The 17500-nt window shown below is 44.0% G+C and overlaps 1 protein-coding gene across 1 annotated transcript in view; it reads left to right on the forward strand.

Moving 5' to 3' along the window:
* Nucleotides 1-2143: 2143 nt before the first annotated feature.
* LOC135108071 (cell adhesion molecule Dscam2-like) overlaps nucleotides 2144-17500 on the forward strand; it is a 37083-nt gene continuing 21726 nt past the window's right edge. The window contains exon 1 of the mRNA XM_064018684.1: nucleotides 2144-2385. The gene's annotated coding sequence lies outside the window, so the exon portion shown is untranslated. The remainder of the gene's footprint in view (nucleotides 2386-17500) is intronic.

Here is a 17500-nt window from a genome sequence, read left to right on the forward strand (position 1 = left end):
GTAAAGGAAAAGATGTGTTGCTCTGAGATCAGTGTGATAATCTACAGAGTTAATATTAGAAGCACGAAATGAGTCAATGCAGAATTAGTTTTAATATCAGAAGATAAAATAAACAGTATCAAGTCTCCTTGGTCCTAGCGAGGGTGTGTAGAGGCACAGAGTTGTGAAGGAAAAGACGTGTTGCTCTGAGGTCAGTGTGAATATCTACAGAGTTAATGTTAGGCGTCTATGCTGAGTTAGTAAAGAAAACTTCCCTTGATTTTATCTTACCGAGAATATTTAGGGATAACTGGATGGGTCGTTTTTAAGTCAGGATGCGTGAATTAACTAAAGCTTCAGTGTTAGTGTGAACCAGAGAACCTCGTTTAATCAGTCGTTATACTGCAATAAGTAATATTTCGCTCCATTAAAAGGCAATGTGCAAATGTCTTTACAAGTTCCTACAAGAAATAAATGAGATTAAAAATAGTTTCCAATTTATGTCCGGTATGATGTGAAAACATGGCTGAAGAATAAAAAGACATGCCTCAGGATGATCTGTAATTGAGAAAAAACCTGTGAAATTATCATCTTAAACTGCAAAAGCTTTAAGTAACATTTAAGGGGAGGATGTGAAAATCAAGGCAGTCTCTTTAAAAACGACTAAAACTCCATGAATCAATATTAAGTATGTCAGACTACTTCTGAATCACTCTGGAATGAACAAAAGTTACTATAGATTCCCCTTTCCTTGTCAACTCAATAATATAATTTCCCTTTCCTCACCAGGAGAATATTGTGGCGATAACTTCTAAGGATGTGAAAATTAACGCAATCTCCTTCAAACGTAACGACTAAGAGTCACAGTTACGACTAAGTGTCACAGTTTACCTTCCGCATCCCCATAAAGTAATGTTTATATACTGTAAACACACATTCCCTCATCAGCTGAATAATATAATTTCCTTCTCCTTACCGAGAAAATATTATGGTGTTGGTGTTGCGTGTGTTTTGCTGAAAGATAAGTCGGCCTAAGGAGATGAAATAAGGCCTATGTTTACTGCAAGGAATTAAGTGGTGGGGAGTGGTTTGACATTTTAGCGCCGGTGAGTCGTCGTAAATAATTTCATGTCAGTTTGTGTTTGCAGTTGCAATACAATGGAGTGTTCTGTGCGTGAGTGTTGGTGGTGTATATTGTTATTAAGGAAAAGCTCACGTGTTCGTCAATGGATTTTCCTTTAAAGCAACAACACAGGAAACACATCAAGGAAACGCGGGTCAGGAGGAGGAGGAGGAGGGGGGGGAGGAGGAGGAGGAGGAGGAAGAAGAAGAAGACGAGAACATGTGAAGAGAGAGAGAGAGAGAGAGAGAGGAGGGAGAGAGAGAGAGAGAGGAGAAGAGAGAGAGAGAGAGAGAGAGAGAGAGAGAGAGAGAGAGAGAGAGAGAGAGAGAGAGGAGGGGGAGAGAGAAAAGAGAGAGAGGAGAGAGAGAGAGAGAGAGAAGGAGAGAGAGAGAGAGAGAGAGAGAGAGAGAGGAGAGAGAGAGAAGGAGGGGGGAGAGAGAGAGAGAGAGAGAGAGAGAGAGAGAGGAGAGGAGAGAGAGAGAGAGAGAGAGAGAGAGAGAGAGAGAAGGGGGTAAAATGCACTTGAAAAAAATTATACAATGTTAATGACACACACACACACACACACACACACACACACACACACACACACACACACACACACACACACACACACACACACACACACACACAACACAAACGTTTAGAAACACAACTAAAACAAAAGTATGAAAAGGAAAGATAGATTGAGCGTATGCGAAAAAGAACAAAGACAACATAAACAATGACTCTTTTATCTTCATTCATTGGACTTATAACCTGACTAAAATATAAAGAAAGATGTGAGGAAAGGTACGTAATGAAATAATAAATAATAAAAGCGGAACGTGAGATCGTGTGTGTGTGTGTGTGTGTGTGTGTGTGTGTATGTGTGTTTTGGGGACAACTTTTAATATTGTTCATGTGCGCTGCTTTGAGAAGTGCATGTGTGTGTGGTGTGTGTGTGTGTGTGTGTGTGTGTGTGTGTGTGTGTGTGTGTGTGTTTGTGTTTGTGAAGGAGGGTGTGTTGATGTTCCCTGTTTGTGTTGCAGAGTGGCGAGGCGGCGGGAGAGAGACGCGGGAAGACCAATCTCTCAATCCTGTGCCTCAAACACCTCCCACCCACCACCATCGCCACCACCACCACCACCACCACCACACCAACAGAAACTCCCCTACCAACCCCAACCACCACTTCTCCAGGCCACCCAGCACCACCACGCACAGCAGGAGGAAAGCAGAAGCCCTTCCCTCCCTCGCCTCACAACACAGTCCACTCGAGCACCTGGCCAGAGCACGTTCAAGTAAGTTTTTCATCCAATTATTTGTCTCCTCGGTACACTGGAGGTAAAATTCGCTCGTGCGCGGACTTAGCGAGCGAGAGAGAGGGAGGGAGGGACAAAGACAGGGATAGATAGAGAGATAGATAGATAGATGCTGTTTGACCACAAATTTCATAGTTTTACAAATGGAAACTATTAAAGAGCCATTAACAGAGTAACTCAATGGAAAATAGTCTAATTATGGATGCGTTTGTAGTACACTAAAAGACGTTAAAACAGTATAATATAACTAGACAGAAACACAGAGAGAGTGGGAGAAGGGGGAGGTGGGGGAGGCCGGAGACACAGACGCAGCCACGTAAACACAACCCAGCGGACAATGACAGGAAGCCAGAGGGTCCTTTTCGTAAAGACTTTTTTCCCTCTTACCTCCTCAGTGCGCTTCATCGTCCGTGGTTTTCCTTCTCCTCCTCCTCCTCCTCCCAATGTTCCTCTTGTCAGTCCTCCTCCTCTTGTCATTTCTCCTCATCCCTCTTCTTCCTCCTCCTCTTCCTCCTCCTCCTCTTCACCAGGAATAAAAGAGCTGCAGGAAGGATAAAATATGAATACACACACACACACACACACACACACACACACACACACACACACACACACACATGAATTACTCTCCGCCCCGGAACACGAGTCCTCCGGGAGTCAACAGAATGAAAACAACCATGATTGAAGGATAACGTAAACATTATTAATTGTGGTGCGTGGCGCTGCCCGGCTCGAGGAAGGGAGGGAGAGAAGGAGGAAGGAAGGGAGGGAGAGAGGGAGAGAGAGAGGAAGACACAAGAAGGGAGGAAGAAAAGCAGGAAAAAAATTGCAAGACATAAAACCAGTAAACGTCTGAGAGAGAGAGAGAGAGAGAGAGAGAGAGAGAGAGAGAGAGAGAGAGAGAGAGAGAGAGAGAGAGAGAGAGAGAGAGAGAGAGAGAGAGAGAGAGACAGGCAGTATATATTTTCTACTATTTTTTCCCTCCCTGCCTTCTCTTCTCTCTTCGCAACTTCCTTTCCTTTTTTTTCTTCTTGTAGTTCTTTTTTTACCTCCTTCCCCACCTCCTCTGGTCCGCCACAATGCTTCCACTCTCCTCCACAAGCCTCATGCATGTATATCGAGTCCCCAACTGCCATCCACTTACTCTATACATCCAAACGACCGCCAGCCAGACACTCGCCGCGAAAAAATAGACGACGTGGTATTTTTGGACAGTCAATGGATAGGGAAAAGGGAGGACGGGGAGGGAGGAGGAGATGGAGGAGGTGGAGGAGGAGGGAGGAGGGAAGCGAGCACGGAGGAAAAGTTGGTGCAGGGACGTCGTTTGAAAGTATTTTTTTCCTCTCTCTCTCTCTCTCTCTCTCTCTCTCTCTCTCTCTCTCTCTCTCTTCTCTCTCTCTCTCTCTCCTCTCTCTCTCTCTCTCTCTCTTCTCGCTCTCTCTCCAGCGCAGAACGTTGATTGGCAATTGATTTCGCGTCGTCAGTACAATACCGAAAGTAATAACAATCGGGGGACGAGGCGGGGAGATTGCCAAGCGGCGGGTCAGTAGCTGAGTAAATTTGCTTGCCTCCATATCACTTCCATTCCCTCCACCTGCGCTTTCCTCTCCACTCCCCCTCACCCAGCGCCTGCCTCGGCTGCCTCCGCTTCCTCCTCTACCTTACCTTACCTTACCTCACCTACCTGTCTCTCGTACCCTGTTTTACCGTACCTAACTTGCATCGTCTTACCTGAGCTATATATACGGTTTGCACCTTACTATATATGTCCAGCTTCCACCTCCTCCTCCTCCTCCTCCTCCTCCTCCAGTCTCTTTGCATCTGCTGTACCTTATCCATGACTTGCCTTCCTGTCTCTTGTACACTATTTACCGTAACTACCCTACCTTGTTTTACCCTACTTATTTGTTGTACCTTACATTGTCTCACTTGTGCCATAGCTATCTTTCGTACCGTTCTTATACACCTTTTCCTTTCTCTAATACATAATACCTTGCTACTTGTCTATATCTACCTGTTCTTCCTATTATTCTGCTATCTTGTTAACTTGTGTTTTTTTGTGTTTTTTTTTTATAAAGAATTCAATGTGCTTTTATGTTCGTTTAGATTTGAGTTGTGTTTGTTGTCTGTGTGTGTTTGTTTTTTTCTGTTTTGTTTTTGTTTTATGTGGGTTATGTTGTGATTTTTTTGTTGCTTTATGCTATTGAGGTTTCTTTCTGTTTGTTTTATTTGTATTTATTGTGTGTGTGTGTGTGTGTGTGTGTGTGTGTGTGTGTGTGTGTGTGTGTGTGTGTGTGTGTGTGTGTGTGTTAGTCACTGTTGTTTTCCTCCCTTTTGGTTTCAATCTATTTTCACGGCATTCTTTTTTTATTTCTATTTCATCTGTCACATCAACGAGTTTGTATACCATCACCACCACAACCACCACTACTGCCACCACCACCACCACAACCACCACTACCGCCACCACCACCACTGCCACCACTGCCACCACCACCAATATCACCACCATCACTACCGCCGCCACTACCGTCACCACAACCACCACCACCTCCACCACCATTCTTCTTCCTATTCATCCTGCTCCCTCTGCCACTACTATTACTACTAACCATGGATCTAAGGCAAAAAATTTATCAAGACGGCCCTTAAGTATGTACGGTGTTGCAGTCTATCATGTCTCAAGAAAGCCCATCCCATAGATTGACGATACCATGGAAAAAAGTTTTTTAACTAATAAGAATTGAAAGATTTCCCAACAATTTTGCAACTTTTTCCTCACGTGGAATTTGATTAGTCTATCATGAAATACTTACTGCAATCCATGTTATCAATGATGATTTTAAACACTTGTATGAAGTCGCCTCTTTGTCTTCTTTGTGTTAATGGCAATAGATTGAATTCTTCAAGTCATTCTTAGTTTGATTTGGTATCACATTCTGAACACAAGCTGAACTTGTTCTTATTTATATATGTCTTTCTAGTAATACAAGTTGGGGCACCATGCTTGAACGCAATATTCCAAAAAGGGACTGACCAGGAAGCTATACAAAATGAGGATTGTATCTTCAGATTTATGAGAGAGAGAGAGAGAGAGAGAGAGAGAGAGAGAGAGAGAGAGAGAGAGAGAGAGAGAGAGAGAGAGAGAGAGAGAGAGAGAGAGAGAGAGAGAGAGAGAGAGAGAGAGAGAGAGAGAGAGAGAGAGAGAGAGAGAGAGAGAGATTTTTCTCGGTGACTGTACTTTTCCTTAGTGGACTATGATAGGTGTGGTGGTGGTAATGGTGGTGGTGGTCGATGTCGCCGTCAGTGGTGGGGAGGATCAGGCGTCAGGGACATGGGCTTGTAAGAAGCCTTCAAGGGAGTGGAGGCGGTGGGCGTGGCTAAACCGCTTGTGACAGAACGCGCACCTGTAATGTATTGGCTTAGGTTAGGTCAAGTTATGTCATTGTGAAACTGGACAGGTTAATTAAGGACGGTGCCATACTGGGCGGTGAAACCGCGCCGCGATTGTGCCGCGATTGCGATAAGACACAAATAAACGAGCGTTGCCATACTAGCCGCGCCGGCGGTGCCGCCTAACACAGCATCATGCCGCAGCAGGACCGCCCTACGGCGCGGCCGCTTCCCACGCCAGTGGGGGCACAGCACATACAGTTCTGTGCACGTGGTCACACTGGACGGTCCCGCCACGCCACACTTAACCTGCTATGCCCACGCCGAGCAGTGTGACAAGATATTGTTGAGGCGGCACCGCCGTGCTGCCCAACCCAGGGGTCGCGCCGCACGGTTTCGCCTCCCAGCGTAACACCGACCTCAGCCTACCTGTGCCTAGTGGAAAGATAATTAGGGTTACCTGTGCTTACTAAAAAGTTAATTAAATAAAATACACACACACACACACACACACACACACACACACACACACACACACACACACACACACACACACACACACATGCACAGAAGTAATTAATAGTACAATATAAATACTTTGTACATTTATATACATGTTGTGTGCATATACTGCACTGTATTAAAGTTCCAGGACTGGTGTCCTAAAAGATGAATTTCAAACCCAAGCCACAAACCACCATATTTCCCCTTCAAAGTAATCCTTCTGGAGTATACAACTGCGCTCCCAACCCTCTACAGTCACTAATCTTTTTCTTACGTGCTTTTAAAATCATGTCCTCTGTTGCAGGTCGTTTAACAATGAGCGCTGAACAGCGAACAAACTTGAAGTTTTTGGTGCAGTTGGGGAAAACGCCGTCAGAAGCACTGGGTATGCTGCAAAAAGTGTACGGGGATGAGACAATGTCACGCTCACGTGTTTTTGAGTGGTGCAAGAGGTTCAAAGAGGGCCGGGAGGACGTGGAAGATGACCCCAGGAGTGGAAGACCCTCAACGAGCAGGAATGAGGCCAATGTTGAGCGTGTCAAGCAGATGGTGCGTGACGATCGTCGGTTGACTGTTCGAAAGATCGCAGATGAGCTTGGCATGAACCACAACAGCGTGTGGAAGATTATCACTGAAGATCTGGGCATGCGGAAAGTCTGTGCGAAGATGGTGCCGAGACTCCTGAACGATGACCAGAAGGGACGACGCATGCAGGTGTGTCAGGACATCCTCGAGCGTCTGGAAACTGAACCAGACTTGCTCAGGAGAGTCATCACCGGCGATGAGTCCTGGGTATTTGAGTACGACCCGGAGACCAAACGCCAGAGCCTTCAATGGAAGAGTCCGGCGTCGCCACGGCCGAAGAAAGCAAGGCAGTCCAGGTCCAGCTTCAAGGTCATGTTGATCGCTTTCTTCGATGTGAGGGGCATCGTCCACTGCGAGTTCTTGCCACAGGGCCAGACAGTCAACCAACATGTGTACAAAGAAGTACTGCGGCGTCTGCTTCGTGCAGTGCGCGAGAAGAGGCGGGAGTTGTGGCAGGGCAACTCGTGGCTGCTTCACCACGACAATGCGCCTGCTCACAATGCCCTGAGCATCAGAGAGTTCTTGGCCAAGAAGAACATCGCCGTGCTGGAGCAACCGCCCTACTCACCTGACCTCGCTCCGTGCGACTTCTTCCTCTTCCCCAAGCTCAAGGAGGTCATGAAGGGGACCCGTTTTGATGATGCGGACGACATCAAAAAGGCCGTGACGACGGAGCTGAGGAGCATCCCGCAAGAATCCTTCCAGCAGTGCATGCAGACAGACACACGGACAGCGTACATACAGACACATATTACTGTACTCAGTGTTTTTTGTTATTATTATTATTATTATTATTATTATTATTATTATTATTATTATTATTATCATTATTATTATTATTATTATTATTATATTATTGTTAGTATTATTATTATTATTATTATTATTATTATTATTATTATTATTATCATTATTATTATTATTATTATTATTATTATTATTATTATTATTATTATTATTATTATTATTATTATTATGACTTGTTAATGAAAATAATAATATTAGTGTTTTTATATTATTGTTATTTATTTTTTTTGATTTAGTAATAGTAATAATAATAATAACAATAATAGTAATAATAATAATAATAATAATAATAATAATAATAATAATAATAATAATAATAATAATAATAATAACATACACAACCATAGAGTACATTAATACGTGTCTGTATGTACGCTGTCCGTTTTCTCTCTCTCTCTCTCTCTCTCTCTCTCTCTCTCTCTCTCTCTCTCTCTCTCTCTCTCTCTCTCTCTCTCTCTCTCTCTCTCTCTCTCTCTCTCTCTCTCTCTCTCACTCCCTTCCCCCCTCTCTCCCTCTCTCTCAGTGCCACGGAGTGCTCAAACCCTGCCTCCCATGTCATCACCTACGCCAGGCGATGCCTGACTTCACTTATTCTAGCTTGCAAGACATAACTGTGAGTCGTGCTGATTACTAGTACTACTAATGGTAATTGCTATTTACATTATACAGTATAGACACACTCACTCACTCACAGAACTACAATTAGACGGTACCGCATAACAGCTATTCCATAGTTAGCTAAGCCTCACACACACACACACACACACACACACACACACACACACACACACACACACACACACACACACACACACACTTGTGACCCCATGGCCTCGCAGGTACACACACACATCGCGTAGTGCAGTGGTTAGCACGCTCGGCTCTCAACCAAGAAGGTTCGAATCCCGGGCGCGGCGAGACAAATGGGCAAGCCTCTTAATGTGTAGCCCCTGTTCACCTAGCAGCAAGTAGATACGAGATGTAACCCAAGGGGTTGTGACCTCGCTGCCCCGGTGTGTGGTGTGTAAGTGGTCTCAGTCCTACCCAAAGATCGGTCTCTGTGAGCTCTGAGCTCTTTCCGTAGGGGAACGGCTGGCTGGGTGACCAGCAGACGACCGCATGTGAATCACACACACACACACAAACACAAACACACACACACACACACACACACACACACACACACACACACACACCATGTCTGGAAACACCTAAAAATACCTGGAGAAAACACTGGAAGTCAGGGTAAATTTTGACGAAGAGAAACTGGAAGGGAGGAAAGTGCCGCTCTGATGACGTCACTCACAACTGATGACGTCACTGGCCGTTAACACGTGCTTAAGATATTTCATTTTGAAAATGACCACTCGAAAAAATGCAGCTAGACTAGAATGCTTTACATATTCTGACTTGCCATATAATTTAATTAATATCGTAAATATCAAAACATTTCAAGCCTCAGTATTATTAAAGATATATAAGGAAAACTATCTGAAATAATCTTGGAACCCTCACCCCCATTGAAACCATTGAAATATTTATCCATTTTGACTTAACAAGAATGAACAACACTTTAAAAAAATATGAACTAATTTTTCAAAGAACTTAGTTAGTTAGAAACAGAAATAAACAATTCTTCAGAAAAGAAAAGGAAAAAAAAATCATTGGAACATTGAGACGATTGAAAACAATTTTACAGTCCATAGATTTGATTTAGCAGGAGTGTAAGATACATTAAAAATCATGAACAATTTTTAGAAGCAATAAGAATTTAATTACAAGTTGAAATAAAAAAAAATAGTTGAACGATTCTCAAAAAACGGCAGGAAAAGCATCCTTATTTTACACATAAATAACGCCAGAATCATCATGTTTCACTCAACTGACATACGGAAAACACTTAAAAAGTAATGAAATATTTTCAGAAATCATAAAAACTTAATTATGAATCGAAACATGAATTCAAGAAAAAAATAAATAAATAAATAATAATAGATAATAATATTGGAACAGGCTGGGACAGGCATATCCAAGATGGCAGCCTTGATGTTGACAGGTCAGTGGAGGAGGCGACAGCCATTTGCCTTATTTAAATCTTTATCATACTTAGACCAGGCAATGGCGGATATATCCGAACAGCAGATATGAAAACTTCGTATTGTGCCTCAATTTTGTAACAGGATTTGTTTGATTGGCTTATATAATAGTGAGAGATGAAGCAGATAATGGTTGGTAAATAGGTAGTGACGACCTGCCATCACCTCAGCCAATGGCTACAGTCGGTAAGGTTGACTCAGGCTGTACTCACCTTGAATAGGTAGTCGTGTCTCTGTGGTTCTGCTTTGTGGCGTTTAGTTCAGGAAGTCGTTGTAGGACTGTGGAAACATCAGTGCCAGTATGTATGACTTGTCGGAAACGCTTTACTCTCTCACCATGACTATTTTCCAAGGCCACAGACACGATTAGCCGGGTTCTCAAGACTGTTTTTTCTTATTCATAATGTAGAAGTCTTGTTAATCCGTCATTACAACTGTAAAAACACTCTTAAAAGCCCGAGTCACTTCAACTGGAGACTTTTCAAAGGAGTGGAGGTGCGGCGCTGCAATCCCGACCACCACCAGTTATAAGCCCGGTCACCGCCCATCGTCACCGACCTACAGGGACTTGCGCTACTTCCGTCCTCAGTGTTTGCGGGAACAGTTGACATGCTATCAAATATCGATTTTTTTTATTTCAAATGAAAGTTTACAATTATAGTAATGCTAGTGCTATTACACAGAATAGTACAAATTCGCCTGTACATATATCGTAATATGAATATAAATATGAATATGAATCCTGGTTCTCACACTTTCCTCTCCGTTAATGTCAAGCCAATGACAACACACACATCAGGTAACCAACTACCACTTCTCTAATTAGGCTGTAGTCTTCTCGTTACAATATGTATGTTATAGCTTTTATGAGAGAGAGAGAGAGAGAGAGAGAGAGAGAGAGAGAGAGAGAGAGAGAGAGAGAGAGAGAGAGTGTGTGTGTGTGTGTGTGTGTGTGTGTGTAAGTGAGTGGGTGTGAGTGTCTGTGTGTGTGTGTGTGTGTGTGTGTGTGTGTGTGTGTGTGTGTGGATGGATAAGGTCTGGATGGTGGGTTTGGTGTACGTGAGTAGATGGTGGGTGGATGGATGGATAAGTGGTTAGGTGGATGAGTATGTATGAGTTAGTAGGTTGGTGGAGAGTCACTCGACAATGGATGGATCGGTGGATGAATTAGTGGGTGGTTGTGATTGTGGATGGGTAGGTCAGTGTACAGTGGATGGTAGGGTGGATGTGCTGGTAGGTGGATGTTTGGTGAGTGTGGCTGGGATAATGAATGGGTGAGTGTGGGTGGGTAGGTTAGTGGGTAGGAGACGGGTGGATGGGTGGGCGGGTAGGCCTGTAGGTAGTGTGTGGTGGGTGGATGAGTAGATGTGGTTGAGTGGGTGGCTAGATGGGTGGGCTAATGGAGGTGGGTGAATGGGTGAGTGTGAGTCGTTGGATGGATGGATGGAGTTAAGGCTGTGAATGGTTGGATGCGAGTGGGTGGATATGATTGAATGGTTGAGTGGATAGGTGGATATGGTTGAGTAAATAGTGTGTGGATCCACATGCTTGATTCACGAAACCTGTAGTCCAGACGTCTGAGTTTAGAGACATTTTAGGCACCAAGTGGTTTAGTGGTTTGGGCAGCAAGTGTATCAAGCACCAAACGTCCTGAGGCCAATTTGCACTCAGGCCGATCTGTCTTGAGGATCATCTGACCTGAGGCCTGTATAACCTGAGTACCATCCGCCCCAGTACCAGGTGACTGTAAACCTCCTCCTACGCCTTCATCCCTTTAACACGGATGCATCTACTAAAGCAGGTAACTCGTTATAAGCAAACAAACTTCTTGCAACCTGTTACTGCCGTTCTCTAATTTTCATTCGCCTCCTCCTCCTACTCTTTCTCCTCCTCTTCCTCTCCCTCCTCCTCCTCCTCCTCCTCCTCCTCCTCCTCCTCCTCCTCTGTTCTTTACTCTTCATTCTCTTTATCATTTCCTTTGTCATACTCCTCTTACTCCTCCGTCTCTTACTTATCCTCCTCCTCCTCCTCCTCCTCCTCCTCCTCCTCCTTCTCTTGCTCCTCCTGCTCCTCCTCCCGTGTCTGAGAAACAGTGGTGATGTGGGTGCGGAACATAATCAAGGCTTGTGATTGGCGGGAAGTGCGAGAGGGAGTCGGGATGAGGAAAGTTTGGGAGGCAGGTGATGTTGTTTGTGGTGGAGGCGACGACGGGAGCGGCGGCGGCGGCGGCGGTGGCGATGGTGGTGGTGGCGGTATAATAGTGGTGATGAGGGTGGTGGTGGTGGTGGTGGCGGCGGGCAAAGGGGGCACCGAATACTTGGCTTAGTCACCGGGAACGTAACCATCGCGACTCCTAAGCACATCACTTTGACTCTTGGGACGCGAGGGAATAGAGGCGATGATGAGTTGGCGAACAAGTACCATTAAGTTTTATGCGACCATCCCATGTAATTCTGTGGTCCCGTGTACACTCTCTCTCTCTCTCTCTCTCTCTCTCTCTCTCTCTCTCTCTCTCTCTCTCTCTCTCTCTCTCTCTCTCTCGCCCTCGTCTTCGTTTGCGGTACAACTTAAGTGTTTATTTTCCCGACAAACAGGCGTTACTCCGCTCATGCGCCGTTTACAGCCGAGACCAAGACAGGAACAAAGAGCTGAAGAGCTTGTTTGATTGTGTGTGTGTGTGTGTGTGTGTGTGTGTGTGTGTGTGTGTGTGTGTGTGTGTGTGTGTGTGTGTTGGGGAGGGATTGAGGCAAAAAGATGGCTTAATAAACGTTAAAAGGAAGGTCTGGGGATGGAGGGAATGAAATGACAGTGATGAGGATGAGATGAGAGGTGGAAGGCCCTCTCTTTACCTGCATGAGAGAGGGAGAGGGAGAGAGAGAGAGAGAGAGAGAGAGAGAGAGAGAGAGAGAGAGAGAGAGAGAGAGAGAGAGAGAGAGAGAGAGAAGAGGATCGTGGGACGTGATAGACGGACAAACAGACAAATTATTCCAGTGAACGCAAACAGCTTCGGAAGGAGCAGAAGGGAGAGGAGAAGGAGGAGGAAGAGGAGGAAGAAGCGGAGAATGAGCAGGAGGAAGAGGAGGAAATATAAACACACATTCCACTCACAATAATATCTTTAGCTACACAATAACAACACACACACACACACACACACACACACACACACACACACACACACACACCTGTCTGCTTACGAGTTTGGGCTCAGATGTGTGTATGCTTGTATGTTTGTCTACCTGTGTGTGTGTGTGTGTGTGTGTGTGTGTGTGTGTGTGTGTGTGTGTGTGTGTGTGCGCAAGAACAGCCAAGTTACCCACGAGCTGTATGCGTTTGCACCAACACAACTCAACCCCTCCCATCCCAACCCAACCCAACCCAACCCAACCCAACACAACACAACACAACACGACACAACACGGCACTAGTGGAAGGCAGGCGGCAATACCCTCGCTAGCATTGGGTGGGAGAAGAGCCGATTTGAGCGTGCCTCCCCCTCTGCCCTCACCGCCCCTCTCTCGTGCTCCCGCTAATATCGGCTGCCAGGAAGGGGCGATGCTCACTTTTTCTCCCTGCGCATGGGCACATTATCGGCAAGCAGAGGCACATCGGGGCGTGATAACAGAAGGAAACACATCCCGAGCAAGGAGATAATAGTAATAATGGAGTGGGGAGTGAAAGGGGAGGGGAGGAGGAATAGGGTGGGAAGCGTAAAGAAAGGAAGGGGAGAGGGAGAGAGAGAGGAAGGGCAACGAAATTATTATTATTATTGCGGAATATTTGTACGTACATGCATAGATAAGTACTTTACACACACACACACACACACACACACACACACACACACACACACACACACACACACACAGGGCACGGATGACAATAATACTTAGACCAGAAAAGTAAGAGAGAGAGAAAGAGAGGGGAAAAAATTGAAACAACATAAAAGCAAGAATCGTAATAGCAAAGAGAGAGAGAGAGAGAGCGAGAGAGAGAGAGAGAGAGAGAGAGAGAGAGAGAGAGAGAGAGAGAGAGAGAGAGAGAGAGAGAGAGAGAGAGAGAGAATGAAAAGAGTGGCACGCAGACAAAAAAAAAAAGATATAAAGAAATCTTGACACAATGGCCACAGCAAGATCACTACGCAGCAAGATGAACCGCAATACACACCCAACAGGAGGAGGAAGAGGAAGAATAGGAGGAAGAGGAGGAGGAGAGAGAAGGAGGAGGGAAGAGGGAGAAGGAGGAGGAGGAGGAGGAGGAGGAGGAAGAAGAAGAAGAAGAAGAAGAAGAAAAAAAGAAGAAAGAAAAGATAAAGCATAAGAAAAATGGGGCGGATATAACAAAAAGCAAGAACACAACAAGATAAAAAGAAAGAATACGGGAAAGAAGATAAAGAAGCAACAGAAAGATGAGTAGAAAATTTAAAAAAAGAGGAGGAAAGGAAACAGCAACCCCTGAGGCACAGCAGAAGCAGAGAAGCAGGGAAGCAGAAAAGCAGAAGTAGAAGAAGGAAGCAAGAAACACAGAGGAAGAGAGGAAGGCAGCCAGGCAGGCAGGCAGGCAGGCAGGTAGGCAGGCAGGGAGGGAGAGAAGCCTCCTAATAATACAATCATCGGAAAAGAATTATGCAAATATCCCGCCGCAGCCTGACTTGACTTCACCTCAGTGACTTGTGAAGCTCCTTCTGATCTGGTGCCTTGATTCCTCCCGCCCCAGTCCCCTCCACCCCTGCCAGCCACCGCCAGTCAGACAGAAAACTTGAAAGAAAGGCATAGAATCTCAGAGGAAGGGAAGAGAGTACATGATTCCCTCGTAGACAATAAGATAAGAATGCAATGATCTGGTGCCTTGATTCCTCCCACCTAACCCCCCGCCAGTTCCCGCCAACCTCCGCCAACCGCCGCCAGTCAGACAGAACACTTGAAAGAAAGGCAGGAATCTCTGAGGAAGAAAATACGGAACATGATTTTCGCGTAGACACAAAGAGAAGAATGCAAATTTTACATGGAAAGAAAGAATGTAGTGTTTGATCTTCCTGCATACGTGAAGGTACGAGAATGAGGATTGTGTGGTTGAAAGGAATGTATTTATTTGTCTTCGTGTATAAAGTAACTGATGGATAATGAGATACTAGTAATTTCTCGTTTATAATTGTTTTTTTTTTATCCTCAAAGTTCAGACTAAGAAAATATAATTAATTTACACGTAACTGTAAGTAGAAAATAATAATGGTAGCAATTCATTCCACTAGATTTTTTTTTCTAACTTATTTCCTCCTCGTGGCTGTAAAATGAGACACTGCAATGTAAATTCCCATTAGAAATACCAACATACCTTGCGTTCATCGAGATGTAACTGGAAACTGGAAATATTAATCGTCATTTTTTTCCCATCTCCAAATTTAATCCCGCCTCGTGATTGTAAAAAGAGACACTATGATCAGAAAACTCCCATAAGTAAAGCCAACATACACGTACATACCTTCCATTCATCGAGACTTAACTAGAAGTGGAAAATATTAATAACAGCAATTATTTTTTCTCATCTCCAAATCTAATTCCGCCTCATGATTGTAAAAAAAAAAAAAGTAAATACAGCATGATAAAATAATTCCACAAGTAATACTAACATAACTCCCATTCACAGAGACACAACTAAGTATTCATAACAACTCAGTATTAACAACAGATTCCCGAGCACCACCAGGCGTAATAATATTCTCCTTAGCAATATCCCTTCCGCGTCGCGCCCCAGATAAAAAAAAAAAAAGTAAATAAATAAATAATAGCAAAACAAAAATAACAATCCCTCTTCATGTCACAGATACGTAAATGGATATGTAACCGAATACATCTCTCTCTCTCTCTCTCTCTCTCTCTCTCTCTCTCTCTCTCTCTCTCTCTCTCTCTCTCTCTCTCTCTCTCTCTCTCTCTCTCTCCCCCTCTCCCTCCACGTGTCAGGGCGGCCAATGCTTAATCCTTCTGTCTCCCGATGTTAAATTGAATCAAGGCGGGCAGGGAGCGAACGAAAAAAATGGTCTGGATATTGGAACATTAAAGAGTGAGAGAACGCGAGGCCGAACATCTCTCTCTCTCTCTCTCTCTCTCTCTCTCTCTCTCTCTCTCTCTCTCTCTCTCTCATTCATGACTGGTGCCTTTTCTGGTTCGATTTTGTCTGTCTGTCTGTCCGTTTGCGTTGTTTTCGTGTATTTTTGTTTTGTTTTGTTTTGTTAGCTTCTTAGATAAGAGAAAACCGCCAAGTGTTTTTATTATTACGGAGGAGAAGGAGGAGGAGGAGGAGGACGAGGACAAAGACGAGGAATACAAAGAAATAAGGAAAAAGAGAAGGAAGAGGAATAGAAGAATGAGGAAGAAGAGGAGGAGCAGGAGGAGGAGGACCTATAGCAGGAATCTGAGCAACAAAAGAGGAAAATATAAAAAAATAAGTGAAGAAAAGGAGGAAAATAATGAAATAAGGGGAATATCATGGAAAGAAGAGGAGGGGGACGAGTAGGAGGGGGAGAAGGAGCAATACCAGGAAATTGGGGAAGAAGAGGAGAAAGAGAATGTAGAGAAAAAAAAAGAGGTTAGGAGTAGGAAAAAGAAACAGCAGGGATATAACGGGAGGAGGAGGAAGAAGAGGAGGAGGAGGAGGAGGAGGAGGAGGAGGAGGAGGAGGAGGAAGAAGAAGAAGAGGGAGAGGAGGAAGAGTTACAATAGCTGGGAAAAAGATAAGAAGAAGTGGACATACAAAAATAGAAAATAAAAAAGTTGGTAGTAAAGAGATAAATAACTAGAAGAAAAGAAAAAAGAAGGAAGGAGGGAAAGAAAGACAAGTGAAAATGGAGATAGAAAGTGAAAAGATAAATGGAGGAGCAAGAGAAGATGAAGAAACAGGACGAAAAGAGGAGAGGAGGAGGGGGAAGAGGGAAAATGGTGCAAAGGATTTTTTATGTTAAGAGAAGGAGGAGAAGGAGGAAAAAGAAAGGAAAAAAGGAGGAGAGGAGAGAAGACGAGAATTCTAAAATGTGAAGTACGAAGTGGAAGATTCGGAGAAACAAGAGGAGGATCAAGGAAGAGGAAGAGGAAGAGCTACAGCGAGATTTTGTAACGTACTCAGAGGGGGAGAAAGAACGAAAGAGGATAAAAAAAAAAAAAAAAAAGAATAGAAATCAGGTTTACAACTCGAAAAAAAAAAAGAAAATCGAGGAAGCAAGAGATAAGAGAGAGATAAAGAGGAAAAGGAAGAGATAAAGGAAAGATTCACAGTTCAAGCTGGATAAAAGAAAAATAAGTGAAAGAAATATAAGAAAAATAATTAAGATATAATAAAATAAAACAGTGTTACCAGAAAATAGAGAAAATGGACGGAGGAAAACGTGAAAGGATACAAGTCACCTGAAATTGCAAGGAAGGAAAGCTCATGCAAGATTTGTTTGAGTGCATGACGGGAACAGAACACGTCATGAGGTCTTTTCAAAGGAGTTCATGAGGTGTTTTCGTGAAATGAGGAGGAAGGGAGGGAAGGAAAAAGGTGAAGGAGAAAATAGCTATATTGTTAGTAGAGTTAGTTCATGAGTTTTTTTTTTTTTCATAAAGTCAAAAGAAACGAAGAAAAGAAGACGGGAAGGGTAGGAGGAAAATGGGAAGGAAAGAAGGTACTAAGGGAAGAAAGAAAAAGCAGTTTATAATTTCTGATGGAGGGAGGTA

This window comes from Scylla paramamosain, chromosome 16, assembly GCF_035594125.1.
Source record: "Scylla paramamosain isolate STU-SP2022 chromosome 16, ASM3559412v1, whole genome shotgun sequence".
In the NCBI taxonomy this organism is placed as follows: domain Eukaryota; kingdom Metazoa; phylum Arthropoda; class Malacostraca; order Decapoda; family Portunidae; genus Scylla; species Scylla paramamosain.